Genomic DNA, 18,179 nt, shown 5'->3' with positions numbered 1-18,179 from the left:
TCTTGTTATAACTTCCCAAGAACAGGTAGGGCTGCAACTCGGGTCGGCGCGTCGGGTTTTGGAGAATCCAACCCTACCCGAGAAATATCTCAGGTTGGGTTTGGCTTTTTCACGTTGACGCAATTTTTCAAGGAAAACTCTTGTTTGGCAAGGCAACGAAACTCATAGAGGCAGAAATTACACTTGAATCAAACAATGATGTAATTACACTCACGTTACACTTGAATCAAACAATGCTGTAATTACAATCAAACAATGCTGAATCAACTCAACTCATAGAAGCAAAAATTACACTCACATACTATAACAGTGTGTGCGTGGGTTTTCACTTTTAACTTCTAACTAACAATAGAAAAAAAAAATACATACTATAACTTATGTAACTCGGGTTGGGTCGGGTCGGGTCGGGCCCCTTCAAACCCGGCTTGACCTGAGATTCATGCGGGCTTTTGGATGCTCAACCCGGCTTGACCCGAAACCCGAGAAACTTGAACCCAACCCAGGCTATTTTCGGGTCGGGTCAATGCGGGTCGGGTAAAACCCAGCTCGAGTTGCAGCCCTAAGAATAGGTAGCGGCTGAGCATACTGGTCATATGGTCTCTACCTATGGGAACTCCACCAAAGCCACCAAGGCATAACATGGCTGCCATGTTAGCAATAGACCTGGCAAACAGGCGGGCTTGGGCCGGGTTTGACCCGGCCCGTACGGGCCCGGGTCAACCCGCGGGTAACTCGGTTTTTTTTAATGAATTTTTGTTTTTTCTGTTTTTTCAAGATTTTTATAGGTATTTGCTAGCCACCTTCTCCAAAGGTTACTTCTCGCTCATCCTTTGCAATTGTATGTGTTGAGAGATTTGTCTTAGTAGAGGTGGTGAAAACTGCACGAAAATACTATTTCTGGAAATGTGGCGAGCAATAATAATCATAAGGTATTAAACTGGAGGAAAATTATAGACAAAGTGTTCTAAAGTAGATAAATTATGAAAAAAGTACCAAAAAAGGTACATTTATATGATAATTACGGAAAAAACTACAAAGGAAAGATATAGAAATATGACAATTACTGAAAAACTACTTTGTTTCACTTCTACTGGCACCCACGGGTCAACTTAGAAACGGGTCACAAAATGTTGACCCTGACCCGGAAATTACAGGCCGGGTCGACCCGCGGGTCCGGGTCAATTCTTGCCAGGTCTAGTTAGCACTGCATCACATCAGAACTCCTAAATAAAGCTTGTTGGATTGTGTAGACTTCATTTTTGTAGAATATTTTAAGAGATTGTTTCACATCCATACTAGGTGCATCCCTTGAAATAAGTCCTTCACATTTTTGTGACGGGGTGGGATTAATCTCAATAAAAACGTGTTTTTTCATGGACAATGATAAATGCGCCCCTTTTCGTTACTTGGGATGCCCAGCTACAGTGTATCTATGACTATGACTGAGAAGGTGCTGATGTACTTCACATTTGAAGGAATGAAGTGATCTGATTGCCACATACGATGTAGCTGGGTGTCCATGCCCCGGGTAAAGCTCACTCTTGAAAGCTAGCCTTATAAAGGCCATCCACATCTATTACTTTTCCGATGTGGGATCTTTGCTTTCACGTGGAACCCCCAACAACGTGGATAATCTCGCCCCTCCACGCAGGAGCAACGTGTGAACTACGAGTTCTTCTCTGAGGGATTTTTCCATCATCCGAAGTACACCACCAGGGTTACTGAGATCTTCTCCGAGGGATTTTTCCGTCCTTGGGGGCACACTCGGGTTACCATGCCCCGGCTTTGATACCACTTGTTGGGAAAATCCACAGGGCAAATTCGATCCGATCATGCACAAATAAAGGGAAAAGTAAAGACAAATACAAGCCACAAGATGAACACGAAGATTTTAAGTGGTTCGGCAAGATGCCTACATTCACGTGCGAGAAACACGATCTTCCACTATGAGAAAAACAATATACTAGAATTATAATGGATTAAACCCAAACCCACAAACCTACAACCCTTTCCTTGTCCTCTCAACCAAGACCGTACAAGTGAGTGACCCGAGAAAAACCCAAGAGAAAACCCTAGAGGAACTCGGATGGTCCATCATTTGGTTCCATTGTCCATTGACACCCCTAGTTTTGGTATTGTGTTAGGCCGCTTGACTACCTTGGTCAGGGTTGTGTTTTTTTAGCAATCAAGATTAACCAGTTAAAAAAAGGCCCTTCCACACCATAGTAAACTTTTGATGTGGGATCTTTGCTTTTGGGTGGATCTAACAATCCAAACGGTCTGCCCTACTATTTCGGGATACAGTTTAAGGACAAGCAACCAATCAAGACCCCGCTTTGGAAGAGGGAAAAACTAAGAACCATAAATCTTGATCACAATTAACTATGTCAAGTCAACATTCAAAAGGGCCAAATGTAATTCACAATTAACTATAGTTGCTAAATGTAATTCATCACACATGAACGCATAACAAAGTATTCGAAGCGTGCAATCCAGTACTGGGAATCGAAGAAAGAGTTAATTGAAGGAGATAGACGATCACCAAAGAATCCAAAACATAGGCAGACCATTTAAAAAGTCATAAAGATTGCCCAAATTATACCGGACAAATCTTATGGATGGGATCACCTTGGATGGTGGTTCTGATCAACTAAACAACATTTGGATTATCTTGATTCCAATTCGCGAACCACAAAACGATCTATTTGCTCCCTAATATCCATAACACCTCTCTCTCTCTCTCTCTCTCTCTCTCTCTCTCCCTCTCTCTCTCTCTCACACACACACACACACACCAAAAAAGTCAAAAAGTAAAAAAAAAAAAAAAAAAAACCTCCCCGATTAACTAAAAAGAATTCCCCTCCCCATTGCATCTAAAAAAAAATTCCCTACTCCTATTAGTACCAAACCACCTCAATCATGTTGGGATGAAACCAACTAGGTTGGAGCGAGAAAATGTGATTCAAGAGAAGAAAATTGTTCTCTTGACTCCAAACATACAAAGAAAGAAGCCCAAGTTGTTATACTACTCAATAAACTTCAAATTTCACTAAAATGACTTACAAATGAAGAAGATACATGGCCCAAAATATACTCTACACTTCAAATCAGAGATTAGCTTTTCTTAACTAAACTTAGCTTCCCTAAGTTACCACTAACACATTAACCAATGTAAAGTAAATATTTGACTTGCACAATTCCAAGATAAAAGCTAAGTCCCTAGGCCATTAACTTCCACAAGAGTAGATTTCCAATGTAGTCAAGTCTTTGTTGCAAGCTCCCAATGTAGAAGTTAACAAGTAACGTTCCAAGGTAGGAACATTCAATGGGTGCATGGCAAGCTCCATCAAGTAAAAAGTTCCACGACAATGGGTAGTCAAGTGGTCAAGATTATATTTCGAACAAATCTAACAATCATTGACTGAGCAAAGTGTAAAGAGCCCTCTTTCGTGTATTAGCAATGAAGATCAATTGCAAGAGTTCCATTCCTTTCTATCATGCATCTTTTATATATCATTCCTATTACTCTGACTAGCAAACAAATTCCTGTTAACGTGTTTAATTATAATGGCATAATCAAATGCCCTAATAAGCTGGACTAGCAAGGTCCATGCATTTGCATGCATATTTTCTCTGGCACATGATAATTCCTCACCCTATTTCCCCTCCACACCCTTTTCACCAGTTGTGAAAGTGAAAACTTCACAAAAAAATTCTCCCGTCGTCTCCCATGCTTGAGGGCAAAAAGCAGAAAAGCAAAAAATAGACACCAACAGATGCATAGTTTATAGAGGCCAATGGACGCCTTACCTTCTCGCAACTCGTGACAATTTTTTTGAAGACCAGGCAGTGATAAAACGACCTCAAATATCTTAAATCGACTCCCTATGTGTCTTTCTCTCTCTCCTCGGGGTTAGAGAGAAAAAGAGGAGAGAGATAGACACATAGGGGGTCGATTTAAGATATATGAGAAGTAGAAGAGCATCTTGAAATTATCTTATTTGTTGATCACCAATTTTAGTTTGTTGATATTTTTCCCAAAAATAAAGTTGGACATGATATAGGATAGCAAGTCTATACAAGGATAAGGTAAGCCCCTGTTCAGCGACTCCAAATCACCTTTGTTCATGTAGAGAATAACCCGAGTGAACAAGTATGGTATCAAAGACCAGGGGTTTTATTCAAAAGATAAAATTATCTAAGCAGGTATTCAATCTGAGTTTAACCAAGGATTTCAATCTCCATGGAAATATAACAGCTCCGCCATTTCACAACTCAGGAGGATGTTAGGTACCTAACGAATATGACAAAAGCTCCAATTAAAGCTGATGGGACACATTAGGCTAGGCCCTTTAAACCTGTCCCATACCAGGTTAGGTCCCACCTAGTCCCATACCTAGGCAAGTCCCCACTCAGGACCATAACATTTCAGCATGCTTCCGCATCTGCTGTCCTCGGTAAGCCATTCTGTGGTGGCTTTCACTCTGGCCTTTTTTTTCAGATAGTCCTTTCCAATGGTCACTCCTGCCGTGACTCGAACATGGGACGTTGTGGCTGCTATGACACCAAATGTTGGGTACCTAACCAATACACCAAAAGCTCCAAAGCTGATGGATCACGTTAGGTTAAGCCCTTTAAAGTTTAAACTTGTCCCATGTCCAACCTAGTCCAAAACTTAAGCAAGTCCCCATTCAGGACCATAACAGAGGAGTGATGGGTCCCATCACTCGCTCCAATGGTCGGGGTACATGTATCGTGCGCGACAGAAAACAAATGTGGCCAATTCCTCTTAGGCTGTGAGGCATTCTGCTGTGTGTATTGCGGGTCCACTAAGAAATGCGGGTCCACTAAGAAATGCAGAGAGAGAGAGAGAGAGAGAGAGAGAGAGAGAGAGAGAGAGAGAGAGAGAGATGTGGGGCCTACTTTGATTTTTCTTTTCGTTTCCCCCTATCTGAGATGAGACTTGAGAGAATGAAGGTGGGAATACTAGCCACTTTTGTGGGAATCCCACCCATTCTTATGCTTTCATTACTTCTACAACTTAACATGAGTTGTGTGAGGCCATGAATTAAAGTGAATTCTAAAAATATATATGGGTTGTATCTATCCAAAATTGCGTGTAAATATCATGGAAAATGTAGAGAATCTAACGTGACAATCTATGACATTCTCCATCCCGTTCAGTCACTATCACCTCTGATGACTTGACTAGGTGTTGTGTTGTGAAAATTCCGTGTATATCGCTCTGACATCCTAATCTCTAAGACATCGCAAGACCCGGGCAAGATATGATGATTTGTTCTAAGTGCTTTCATTGGAAAGTTTCGGTGTATATCCCTCCCTCAACAATACCGATCTCAAAGCAAAACTCAATTCATGGTGTCAGTTAGCTCTGTGCTTTTGGTGATTCCCTTCTTTTCTCCAATTTCACACCAAACTTTACCTTTTGTGGGGATAAAGGGTAAATGGCAAAACCTAGGAGAAGGCGATATAACCCCACATGTAAATGTGGAGGGTTGGCTACTAAGTCTTTCTACTTTAAACACCAAAAGCAGAGCCCTTTGTAAAAGTCATTGCTTGAATGTCTCTAACTTGGGTCACATTCAAAGCTGACCAAAAATCCAACTAAGGAATTCACATGCTTATGAACCACCATGGTCGTGGCTCCCTTGCCCATCATTCTACCCAATAGCAGCTTTCTTGAGAGAGAGAGAGAGAGAGAGAGAGAGAGCACTCCACTAGAAGAGGGAGTGTTGAGCAGTGCAAGTGATGCAAACCTACCACCCACTCACTAGGCCCATAATTAGAAGTGCATGGGTAAAGGGTTCTCTTGGTTGTTGCTCTCATTTCATACATGGGTGCTCTGGTTTCCAAGCAATGGACCTTTTTGCCTTTTGAAATTTTGACTCTGGTTTTAGCTTTTTCTACACAAATGTTTTGACTGGTATAATTCTCTATTTAACCTCTCGTTTTAGCTCTCTCTTAGATATAGCTTTCTTTGGTTCTCTCTCTCTCTCATTTATCTTGTAATTCTAGCTACCTCACTCTCTTGGGAACTGTTTGGATCATGGGTAAAAAATTTGATACAAAAAATGTTATATGGAAAAAAAATATTCAGGGTCCAACTTGAAACTTTCCAAGGACCAAGGAAAATTTCCATGAAACGTTAGATATAGATTTCCTTAATTTAATCTTATATATTTGTGAACTTTTCCTCTTGGAATACTCACTGTTTCTTAGTTGGATTTATCATTTTACAGCCTTTCCACTAGGAATATTGACCATTCTTAGCTGAAAATCTTACTTTCTTACAAAACATAAAACTAGTGTAATCCACTAAACTCAACCGACGAGCTTATACAATTACATAATTTCTCTCACTCACTACCTATTACCATTACAGGTAAGAGCACCATAAGCACTTGTTTCTACTTTCTAACAAGTGTTGGGCCCAAAGCCCACAAAACCATTGGCCCCATCAAATGAGATCTGAATCCCCTCCTGTTGAATGTTTCCTATGATGGAAAGCCCAGAAGAAGATGGAGCGAATGCAAGACAGTAAGTCCCCACTTCGTCCACCGGAATCAGAAAATTCCTTGCTGGAATTATCAGCGTCGGCCCACCGGAAAAGTAAAACGACACAGTTGGCACCTGTACTTGCACGAACCCAGACAGATCATAACACGTGTCGAAGATAGACACACTTGAGGCCCGCGGGAGGCCCACTGTGCTTTCAACAAATGCGTCACGCAGCGCCTCGTAAGCAGGCCCCGGGAACCTCGTCACTGCTGTCCCAGTATCCATGACGACGCCTCCATCCCCCAATTCCGTCAGCCGGAATACATCTTCGGACACCGGTACAGGTATCCCTCCCACTCCAAGGCCCGCGAGCCCAATATAGTAGAAACTAGAGGCTCGTGGGTTCCTTAAGAGTGGGACCCACGCTGCCCCAACTGGGACAGCGTCGTGTCCGAAGACCAGCTCCCCCGAAGAGCTAGTACCACGGCTCACTAGGCAGTAGCCAAAGGCGCCCCCGGTCTGGCCCCCGAGCTGGCCAATGAATGACAATGAGCCACCGCCGAGGCCCAATAACCCGGCGGCACCTACAAAGAGCCCACGGTTCTTGTGGCCACACCCCATGGCCACGTTTCGGACAATAGTGGGTCCGAACGTGAGGGTCTCGAGGGCGAGAGTGCCCTTAGTGTAGGACCCATCTCCGTACGAGACCTCGTAGTGGCACCGGCCGGCATGACAACCGGCGTTTTCGAGTTGGCCGCAGACGGTGGAGCCGCAAGCCACGCCGGCAAACGAAGCCGAGGTCGCCGGGTCGAAGACCGGGTCGGATTGTCTATAGCACTGAGAACAGGGTTGACATTGTACCCAAACAATATCACTCCCAGAATCAATCACCATGTACTGATTTCTTGGAGGACTCCCAACCCCAATCCTCACAAAGTATTCTCCACTCCCTTCCTCCATTCCGGACACTACGTCTGACCCAAAATCCTCCACCTTATAACTAACCCCGGCGGTGCCGCCCTCTGTCAGCCGGCGAGTCAAACTCGCCACCCTCTTCACATCTCTTTTCAATCGCTCGTCGAGACGGTGACGATGACCGGTAAAATTCTGCGACGAGATCTCATCCCGATGGACTAACTTCAGCCGCCACTTCCGATCGACTTCTTTCTCATTTGTTTTCGAGAATTTTTGAGGACCCATCACCTCTGATGGCCGGATTTTTGTTCCGTCGATTGTTTCTCGCACTTTCAAGTACTGAAAGTCGATGGCCGGTCCGGTGGAGGCCGTGCTGCTACCGCCACCCATGAGTTGCATAACAACAGCCAGCACTATTGCTGCTAAGAGTAGCATTTTTTTGTTTTGTTTCTCCTTTTGGTTTTGCAAGCACTTGAGTTGGGGGTGGAGAGGAATTTATGTGTTTGGTTTTTGAAGTGAGAGAGTGAAATAATTGAGGCATGTGTATTTGGGGATTTTGTTTTGTTTTGTTTTGTTTGATTGATTTAGAGCTTTGTGTTTGTTGTTTTCAATGGTTTTTTTCCTTTTAGAATAAGCGTGACTACTTTTTTAGTCTGCTTCCATAGTAAAGACAAGTACTCCCTCTCTCACTACTCGATGCTTGAGTCTGAGGGGGGGTTTTGTTGGGTTTGAAAATGAAGCAAAGTCATTTCCTTTTCTTTATTTGAATTAAAAGCCCTTCTTTTTATCTCGTGACATATGTAAGTGCCATACATTTATAATTCGACTTGAAGTATGTATGTATGTATGTATGCCTGTAGATATGTATGTATTCATGAATGTTTGTTTACAACTTCATGCTTTCATAAATCCATGCATTCATGCATGTGCCATTTTTTATATCAATTTCAAGTCTATAAGGACATGTTTGGCAATTTTTTTACTGAATTTGTTCCTGGAAAACAATTTTCCCAAGGTTTGGTAATGCCTTTATTAGGTTGAGATTATTTCAGGTAAAAACTTTTCAAGAAACCCGGAATAATTTTTACCTAAAAAGTGGTTTGTCAAAGCATAGAATATCGTTTTCCAAGAAAAAAAAATCAGGAAGAGATTTTCGTTGTTGCCAAACATGTCATACAATGATGGAATGTTCTTTATTGTTTTTTATCGAAGTGGGAATTGCCCCACCGACTCACATCTCTTCTTCTTCTTTTTTCCAAGTCTTTTAGAATTGCAACACCAAATAACAAATTTAAAGAGTTGCGTGGAAAATGCCAAAAGAAGTTAGTGGCAATTCCACAAAAGACAAGACATTGGTAGATATGTATAGTTCATAGATTATAGAATTTGTCGAAGTTGAGATGACGGGAGTATCTAATACTAATTAAGAACATTATTTTATCTAAGGGCCTGTTTTTATTGCAGAAAATTTATAGAAAAGTTTTTTTTTTTTTTTTTTTTGATAACTAAGCTGGGGCAAGGAAAATTTTTCTAGAATTTTGTGAGTTTCCATTGTCTGATTACACACATGCAGAAGGTTAATTTAAATCACCGCACTTCAAATTAGTTTTATTCCGCAAGAAATGTTCTTCCTGCATCCTAAACATGACCTAAGTGGAATGATATTTGCACTCCCTTTCTCATAGCTTGGACAGATTCATGCATGCATGGCAGTATGTTTGGAAGAAACATACTGCCACGCATGGATATCACCTCCGTTTGATTGCCGGAATTTTTTTGGTTCTTGGGATTTTTGTGGGACAAAAAACTTCCTGGGAGATTGGTGGGAAAAAAAACTCCCTGGAAGTATCCCGGTAAAATAAAAATCCCATGTTTGGTTGACTGGACTATGGTGGGAAATTTTTTTGTTTGGTTGCTTGAACTGTTGGGAAGAAAAAATAAAAAACAAATAATTCTTCTGCAAGATTATTTTTGGTTCTTGGGAGTTTTTTTTCTTCCTTCCTGGGGTTTCGTGCGGGTTATTTTGATTCCTGGGATTATTTTGGACCCACCAACCAAACGTGGGTTTTCTGCGGAAATTCCACAAAAGTCCCAAGAATAAAAAAATTCCGGCAACCAAAGAAATAGGGGAATTTGAAGAAGTTAGGATGACTAAAGGCAATACACCCTTTTCTTTATTGACAGCAAAAGGTCTCTCTTTTTATCTAAAGACGTGGCTAATCCTTGCTTGACATTCACGCTTGTTTTATACTTGCATGAATGCATGATCGTAAAAATATCTTGATGAGTATTTTTTTTTTTTTTTTTTGAATGGTAAAAAGAATTTATTAAGAAAGGGAAACAGAAACGCCCACAAGACCGAGATGGTCACTACATCATGATGAATATTTTTAAGTTCTAGGTTGGGGGTTGTAAAGTATGTGGAATTTAATATCCCTAAAAGAAAAGTCTTGCACATTCCTAAATTGCAAATAAAAGGTTCCATCTTCTCATTTCAACCTAAAGTGTATCTTGCTTTACACAATTTAAAATATATATGAATGCGTGCATTTGATTCATTTTTTAACTGTTTGAGCTGTCCATTTCACACCATATAAATCGGAGGATTAGGATTATCCTATGGAGATGATTTTTATCCACGGCGGGGACCAACAAATGAATGGTCTTGATTATCCAAATATGTGGGCCCTAATTGTACTTTTGCCGCCATACTTTCTTTTACTTAGAAAAACTATTCCTCTTCACCGAGAATGCTAACCTATTAATTTATGTAGACCTCTATAGACATGTGTCGTCTGTTCGGCATAGAACCAAAAACATGGTCTCCATAATGTTCTTCAAGATTTGACGGTCTGGATTACATTTATATGTTAAACAACTAATTACTCCAGAAGTATAAGTTGTTAGAGAAGGCGTTATTTAATCTTTTATACTTTAACACTCCCCTTCACATGTGGCCTCTTTTTTTTTTTTTGGGTTGGCCATTTCATGTGGATTTTTAAGATCAAGGAGTTTTGAACCTAGGCAGTTTGCTATGATACCACGTGAAATGACCAATTACTCAAAAACTTAAGCGGTTGGAGAAGGTGTTATCTAATCTTTTACACTTCAACAGCATATGTCCCTTTGAGAACCCAACGATTGATTGTTTGATCACGATGGTAACTGCCTGAATTCTCTATATACATGTATATGATGTGTCCATATTTGATAGCCTCGTATACTATGTAAAACCCAACACATATGTGGCTCAATTTTTGGTCAAACAGATCAATGATCTTGATTATCATACCGTGGAGTGTCAAACAAAGTGAGTTCGTCCCATTATCAAAACATGGTGGCGCCAATATCTCACACACACACTCTCTCTATTATCTCTCTATTATCTGCCACCCTTCTCATCATTTTAGAATTTTATAATTGGCACATACAACTCATCTAGAATTGTAAGAAGTTGTTGGAAATACCATCTCCCATCCTTACAGATTATTATTTTTTTGGTAGGTAAGCCTGGATTGAACCTACTGCTTCAAGGTTGAGATACATAGTATCCCAGCTTATCTACCAAAAATAAGACGACCTTACACATTAGTATTTTTAGGGATTTGCTAGTGTCCACCGCAGAAGGCATTTCACGGATGGTCTGTTGCATGTGAGAGCAGCCACCTCGTGAATGAAGACAAAATCTGCTGAAAAGTGAGCCTGTGTGGCTGCGCTCACATGCAACAGGCCATCCACTAAATGCCTTATGAGATGGACGCTAGCAAATCCCTTATTTTTATTATTATTTGACTAATGTGGGTTAGCGTAGAAAGTTCTGCTTCTTTTGTTTATTGCATCACAAACCACTCATGTTAATAAAAAATACCACCTTTTCCTCTTAATGAGTGCAGGGGTTAGTTATAAAGTTGAGATTGCAAATCTGTGATTATGAGAGCATGATAGCAACGGGGTGGCTTTTTAGTGAGAAGGGATCGATATTAACTAATTCGATATTATAAGGAGATATGTAAACTAAATGTCCATTTGAAACATTACGAGAAGTTTGATAATGGCACACCCACATGACATTAGTGCTATCCAGACCCTTCATTTGGTTTACAATAAGAAAATCACACCTATGGATTGGTTGGAAACGATTCTTCATAATCTTGAATGCGTTAAAATTAGCCATAATGAGTCTTTATATAGAAAACTGAAAAAGATGACCATAGAAAGATATTAAGACAAATATAGAAGGTGATAATGATAAAATTATAATCTAACCTAACTACTTCTCTAGCTTAGTGGCCTCATCTATCACCTAGATGATCCAACGGTGAGATCTTCCACACTCTAACATGGATAATACCAATTATCTAATCAATGGCTTGCGATATCACATTCTAAGTTCTATGATCACATAGTTATAAATGTTTGAGCATAGTATTTCCCAGTTTATCACATGATATCGTGAGAAATCAATTCACACTGCAAGCTATAGTTTTTAAATATCTGGACATGAAAATCTTAAGATATATAGATTAAACAATTAAATGAGTATATTATATTGCATGGTGTTGGAAAAGATATATCAGTGCATGTAAAAACGACAAGGCCAACCAAAGGTGATAGGATAGAAAAATGGAGAGTGGAGATGTCACAAAGGAAAAAGGAATTTGAGTTTGATGCAATGACTTCCAAATAATTGAGGCACGATCAGCACATAGAAAGAGCCACTTATAACTACTATCTAGTATAATAATCTCTCTGTTCCCCTCCCCCCCCCTCCCCCTTCTCTCCATCACTATCTCCAATTTTCTTGTTTTTTCCAATGGTGTCCAGCTTTGGGTGCTTGCTTCCTGGCAATTGATGCTAAAATCCAATATTTTTTGGTTGTTTTACTTTAAGTTGGTTCAGAGTACACACCTTGAATTTTCTGTTCTTTGTAGATTTTACTTGAAGAATGGTGATGCTTTATTAGTAAAGAAAACAGAAAAGCTCAAACCGGCTAGTAAAAGGCTACACTCTAACAAAGCAAAAGATCCTTAAAATTTAGATTTTTTGATATTTTCTTTTTAATTTTTTTAGACCTTACTGGCATTACCCATTGCATAAAAGTAGATTGTGATGTAACTTATTGTTCCCCCTTACATTAACTTCAACTGATGCTGAACTATGATAAATTTTACTCTATTTTTATATACTTTTTACTACAATTCTCTATTTTTGAAGTCCAAGCCTGTTAAGTATTACATTTGAACTCATATAAGCTTCATTGGTTTTCCACTTAAATATGTAGAAACTATCTAAAAAATAATAACACGCCATTTCTCACTCGGGTGGTAAAAAATTCCAAGACAGGATTTATCTGAACATTCTCAGCTGCTGTGCTATGTATAATGAAACGATCCAACGGGGAAGAGTAGTAGGTGAATGTTCACTGGCAAATGGGTGTCCCTGGTGATAAAAGGGGGCGTAAATATCATTTCCCTTAATTTAATATCTTCTCTTGGAAGTGAGCCCACGTGCTTTGACTTTTCAGCTAGCTGATGGATCAGGTGGGCCCAGCTTCCCATTATCATTCTATTCTTGATCGCGTGGTCACTCAAGCTTTTGCTGTGTGCGATTGCACTTTAACAAATTGTGGAGAAATTATTGAGGGGAAAAGGTGCATCGTTGCGGATTGACGACGTCCTTCATTCATCAGATTGGTGGGAGAGATGGGGCCCACCTAAATATGATATTAACACCTCTTTTATTGTTGTGGGTCCCATCAATAACATTAACAACACCAAAATTATGGTGCATCTCGCCCATTGGTTCATTTATTTGGGACTATTGTTAATACAAGTGGGCTCCTTATAGTTTCATAGGGGTTGGCCCCATTTGCTCCCACTAATGGCAGCAAGTGCACTAATTTGTGTCCTACTTGCCTTTATTTCCTAAATACTACCTGCACATTGGGTGGTCTGGATCTCTCTACTTGGTATCAAAGCCAATCTACTTCATAACACCCCCTCTTCTTCTGATTGTGCTGTAAATTAAGAAAAAGGTTAAAGGGAGGTGAAATCCACTCTCCCTTGTTTTGACAATGGCACTCCTTTCTTTATTTTATATATTTATAATTAGCTGATACATTTTCATAAAAGCAATCAACATCCATTAATCAAAAAGTGTAAAAAAGAGAGATGGGAGTGTGAATATCATCTGTCCAATACGTAACCTATGATAATGAAGAGTGCAACTCTCATATTCGAGAGCATTTTTCAGTCCTCATCGGAAGAAACAAGAATAGTTTCAACCCTCACTGAGGCTATATATATTGTATATTAAAACCATACATAGACTACCTGTGACATTTGTGAGCATTTTTCAGTCTTCAGTGGAAAAAAAGGGAGATTAGATTCCACCATCATTGAGGCTATTTATTCTGGATTAAAACCATAAACAATGGCACGAATGTAGGTGTAGACACCCAATTTCGGGCTCCCACAGTAGGTCAGTAATTGATGTGGCCAATTTCTCATTTACTTTTAGACTAATCAAATGAATTTTTGACTGACTTGGTAGGAGACTCTAACCATAACTTGGCCAAGGTAAAACCGATTCAACTCCAGTGAGTCAGTGATTTATTTCAGGGGTTTGTAAACAGTGTGATAGACAATGGAACCTACCCACAAATTGCTATCCATTAGTATGATGGACAAGAGACAAAGTATCCCACTTACATATTGTTATAACTTAGTCCACCTTTTGCTTTGGTTGAAAAAGCCACTTGAGGTAGCTCAGGAGTTCAAGAATCTGGGTATACATCAATAGAGGGTGAGAGAAATCAAATAAACAGAGCCGTTAACTGTCAAATGTTGAACCTGTTGCTCTACAGTACACCACCTTGCTGTAATGCCAAAACAATTGGAACCAGTGCTCATCTAATTTGATTACAAAATTAGGCACAAATTGCACCCACAATCCAGTTAGATTGCATCCAAAAAACTAGCCCTTGGAGAAGGCGAATCAGGATGTCTCACCTCGTCAAAGGAGATAATATGCAGTTGCAGAGAGACTAGTGGTTATTGGTTAACGGTTAACAGCTAACTTTTCTGTAATTTCACCAAAATGACATCATTAACCGTTAACTTTTCTGTACTTTTGAGGGCGAGGAATTCCAAGTCTGGGACACTGTTGATATCTTCATACAGTTTAACTTCGATTTTACTACTGCAGCAAGAAACCTATTCCCAACAAGTGCAAACAAACCAAGACGGGCCATTGCAGCACATATTCAACACTCCCTCATGAGCATCTGCCTATGTTTACCCCAATTCCAACATGTCCCCCAGAATGGGGACTTTTTTGCCTCTGGAATCCATTAACACTTTAGCGAATTGGTAGCTGCCTTCATGCCGGTGGGATTGCCATTTTCAGCAATTTTTAGTTCTGACCTCATATGAACTGGTTGAGGTTTTGTATCTCAACCTTGAGGTCGCAGGTTCGATTCTGCTTACGTACCAGAAAAAAAAAACTGGTCTGAATTTCAGCAAGGATTCTCCCACCCGAAGAAGATATAACTTCCAAAGAAACTGCAGGGGCTGCTTCTGCACAGGCATTGACTGCTAGGAGCAAATCAGGGATCTAAAATTCCACCCTGAAATTTTTTAAAGAGGTTACTTTATGAGATTTAAAAGTAAAAATACAGCCTAATGAGGGGGACAAGATGATGCAGGAGCATCCCCTGGATTTACTACATCAACCCATATTTCTTCCCTAATGTAGTTTCCTTCATGTATGTTCATTTGTACTACTGTTCTATGTGGCAGGGTAGTTTAGTCATTAGACTAGTTGATGAGTTGTTTTATGTCATTTTACTTTACTAGGGATAGTTTGGTTTTTTTGTGATTACTCATATACTTTTTAGTCATTTTCCTTCACTTAGGGTAGTTAGGTCATTTTTCTAGTACATTGTCTATAAAAGGGACTTTCCCTCCATTTGTAATAGTTTTGTTTAAAATTGAATTTGAAAAGAGAGATTTTTCTCTACATCTTGCATCTAATGGGATTTAGAGGGAAAACCTCTTGCAAAGAGGATTTTCTTGTGGAATTTTCATCCAAGGGAGAAATTGGGCATGGAAATCAAGCTCATCCATGGAATTTCAACATCTTTTGCCTTGAAATTCAAGGTTTCATCTGTCTTTACCAACATTCACAACACCCTTGCTGAATTTCAAGCTTTTTTCATCAAGAAGAGATTACAAAATCAAGATTCTGCTCTAAGTTTCAAAGTTACTAGAAATTTGAAGGTTCCGCATGTTTTTCTCCGTCATAAAAGTGGTATCAAAGCCTTGCTGCAAGGCTTCCTAGCTCTTGCAGATCCTGAAGAAATTTCTGCAAAACTTCAAAAAAATGCAGATTTCAAAAAGTTTCTGTTCTGATCTCTGAATTTGAGCACAAATATAAAAGATTATGGCGATTTCATAGATCTGTTGTTCCGGTAAGCTTTACAATTCATATGGACGAGCTTCTGTTGCTGGTGAATACGTTTGAACACAGGCTTCAGGTATCGGAACCAAAAACCTATATATCTGATAATAACCCGAGAAGAACCTGTAGTTCTGAACTCTAGAAAAAAATGTTTGAAAGGTTTGTTTGTGGAATTGGCTGTGATCTGGAACCTTAATAGTGTGCATGCATCTCCTCAAAGCATAGATCTGAGTAATGAGTTGCAGGAAATGGCTTGTTTGCACGGTCATTAATAATAAGAATCAGAGCTGGTAGCTTAGACCTGGGCATACAGTTAAAGAGATGTTGATGATGGAATGATTATTTTTAATGGTCATCCAACTGGGACATTGAATGTTCTGCTTTGCATGCTAAGAAGGAAATAAATTTTCTGTCGCCAAATTGTGCCTCTTCCCTGTTATACGTTGCTGCACCATCACTTTAAAGCCCAATAAAATAAAAAACCAGTGACATTGCGGTTTTGCTTCTTGGATTTGAAATCCTATTCAATCCTCAAGGCACCTAGTTTCCTTCACACTTGGAATTCATGTTGAGATCATGCATGCTTGAGTGACATCTGTCCATGCATACTTGAGTGATACATGCTTGTGTTGTCATCTGTTGCACGCTTGAAATCATGCATATTTGGGTTGCCAATGATGATTTTACAATGGGACTTGTTTTGAAAAGAGCTGAAATACTCCATCTCTTCTTGCTGGTAGCTTAATATGTGTTGATTTGAAGGCATGTTCATGCAAGAGCCAAATTTTCATGTTGCTGATTACGGTTCCAAGGGAATTTTGAACTAGTGTCAATAAAGATGTTTGTTCATTAGACTTTGTTTGAAGCTCTATCCCAACTACTAGCAGAACCTATTAAGTCCCTCGGTTGAGTTAGGTGAGGTTAAGACCTTTAAAAACCTGATCTGGTTTAGAGGTGCCTGAGTTCTTGTTTCAGTTCTTCATCAACTGAAAGAAGCAACTGAGCATTTACACTCTCCTATTACTCACAGAAGTAGTTTCCTTAAACAATTTTGAAAATTGTTCATCATGAGTACTTCGCAATTGATTGAGAAAAGTACATTTGAGCCAATCCCTCTGATTACATTGTTTGAACTTTGAAGGGCTGCCATCTGCCACATTCAGTTGTGAAGTGCTGACATAATTCTACACCAACTACAGGTTTTGTTCCAGCAAGCTTTGGTGAACAGGATACTAAAGCAGCAGAGCCACACATTATTTTCTGAACTAGGTGAGGAGTCTTCTAGGATTTTCACAGCACCAAGATCGAATTGGTTGCCCTTCAAGCATACCGTTCATCCAAGTGAGTGCAGAATTTCCAGGTTGAGCACAATCTGCAGGTTCATGCTCCAACAGTAACCTTTCCTCATTCAATCCTTCAGCATTGCATCAGATTTTGGCATTGGAGAGTTGTAGAGTTTTATTAGAACTAGCTTATGGAGAGACTGAAAAACAAAATTGTTGAGATACATTAGACGACGATAGGAACGGCTAAATTCAGCTCAAACCCAATCTCTTCCCTTAAGAGAGCATGTTTTTCAAGAAGGGGAGTAGGATAGATGTATCGAAGATAAATATGAGCGGGACTTTGACACGTAGAGCAGTCCATGGACCTTCTTCATGCACATACGGTGACAAACAAATGGAAATCCCTGAGTGTCATTGGGGAATGAAAGCCGAAGAGATATTTGAATGGATGAGCACCGTTGAGTGGGTTTTTAACATTAAGAAGGTCATTTCAGAGACACGGGTACCCTTAGCCGCATCAAGATTTCGAGGCAAGGCCCGAAATTGGGGGCTTACTTTGATACATCAACGACGGGAGATCTTACTAGTTTGGTGACTCCCCTTTAGCCACCTAACAGTGTAACCTAAGCATAACTTTTTAACTGTTTGGTGTTCTTGTTTAAAACAAAAAAGAAGAGAGAGAGAGAGAGAGAGAGAGAGAGAGAGAGAGAGAGAGAGAGAGAGAGAGAGAGAGAGAGAGAGAGAGAGAGAGAATGTGGGGGGGGGGGGGAGGGATGTTGAGGACCCACTGTTATGACATAGGATCTTACTAGTTTTGTGACCCTTTTCTCTTAAATCTTGGGGAAGGCCTCAATTCATCATAAAAGATACATATTAGGACATTTTTTATTTTTTTTTGAAAAAAGATAATCTTCATTAAACAGAAAAAAACAACTACAACGTGGCCAGAGAGAGAAGTACATAACCAAGGAGAACTTAAATATTTCCAAGATTGTGGAT

At 39.8% G+C, this 18,179-nt stretch overlaps 1 pseudogene; it reads right to left on the bottom strand.

The window, feature by feature from the left end:
• Nucleotides 1-6,177: 6,177 nt before the first annotated feature.
• LOC143886348 (protein ASPARTIC PROTEASE IN GUARD CELL 2 pseudogene) lies at nucleotides 6,178-7,984 on the bottom strand (annotated as a pseudogene).
• Between the last annotated feature and the right edge of the window lie 10,195 nt (nucleotides 7,985-18,179).

This window comes from Tasmannia lanceolata, unplaced genomic scaffold (assembly GCF_043159265.1).
Source record: "Tasmannia lanceolata isolate RefF3 unplaced genomic scaffold, GAP_Taslan_0.1 ptg000011l, whole genome shotgun sequence".
Taxonomy (NCBI): domain Eukaryota; kingdom Viridiplantae; phylum Streptophyta; class Magnoliopsida; order Canellales; family Winteraceae; genus Tasmannia; species Tasmannia lanceolata.
Note: the sequence above shows the minus strand (reverse complement) of the source record. Positions and strands in the feature narration are given on the sequence as shown.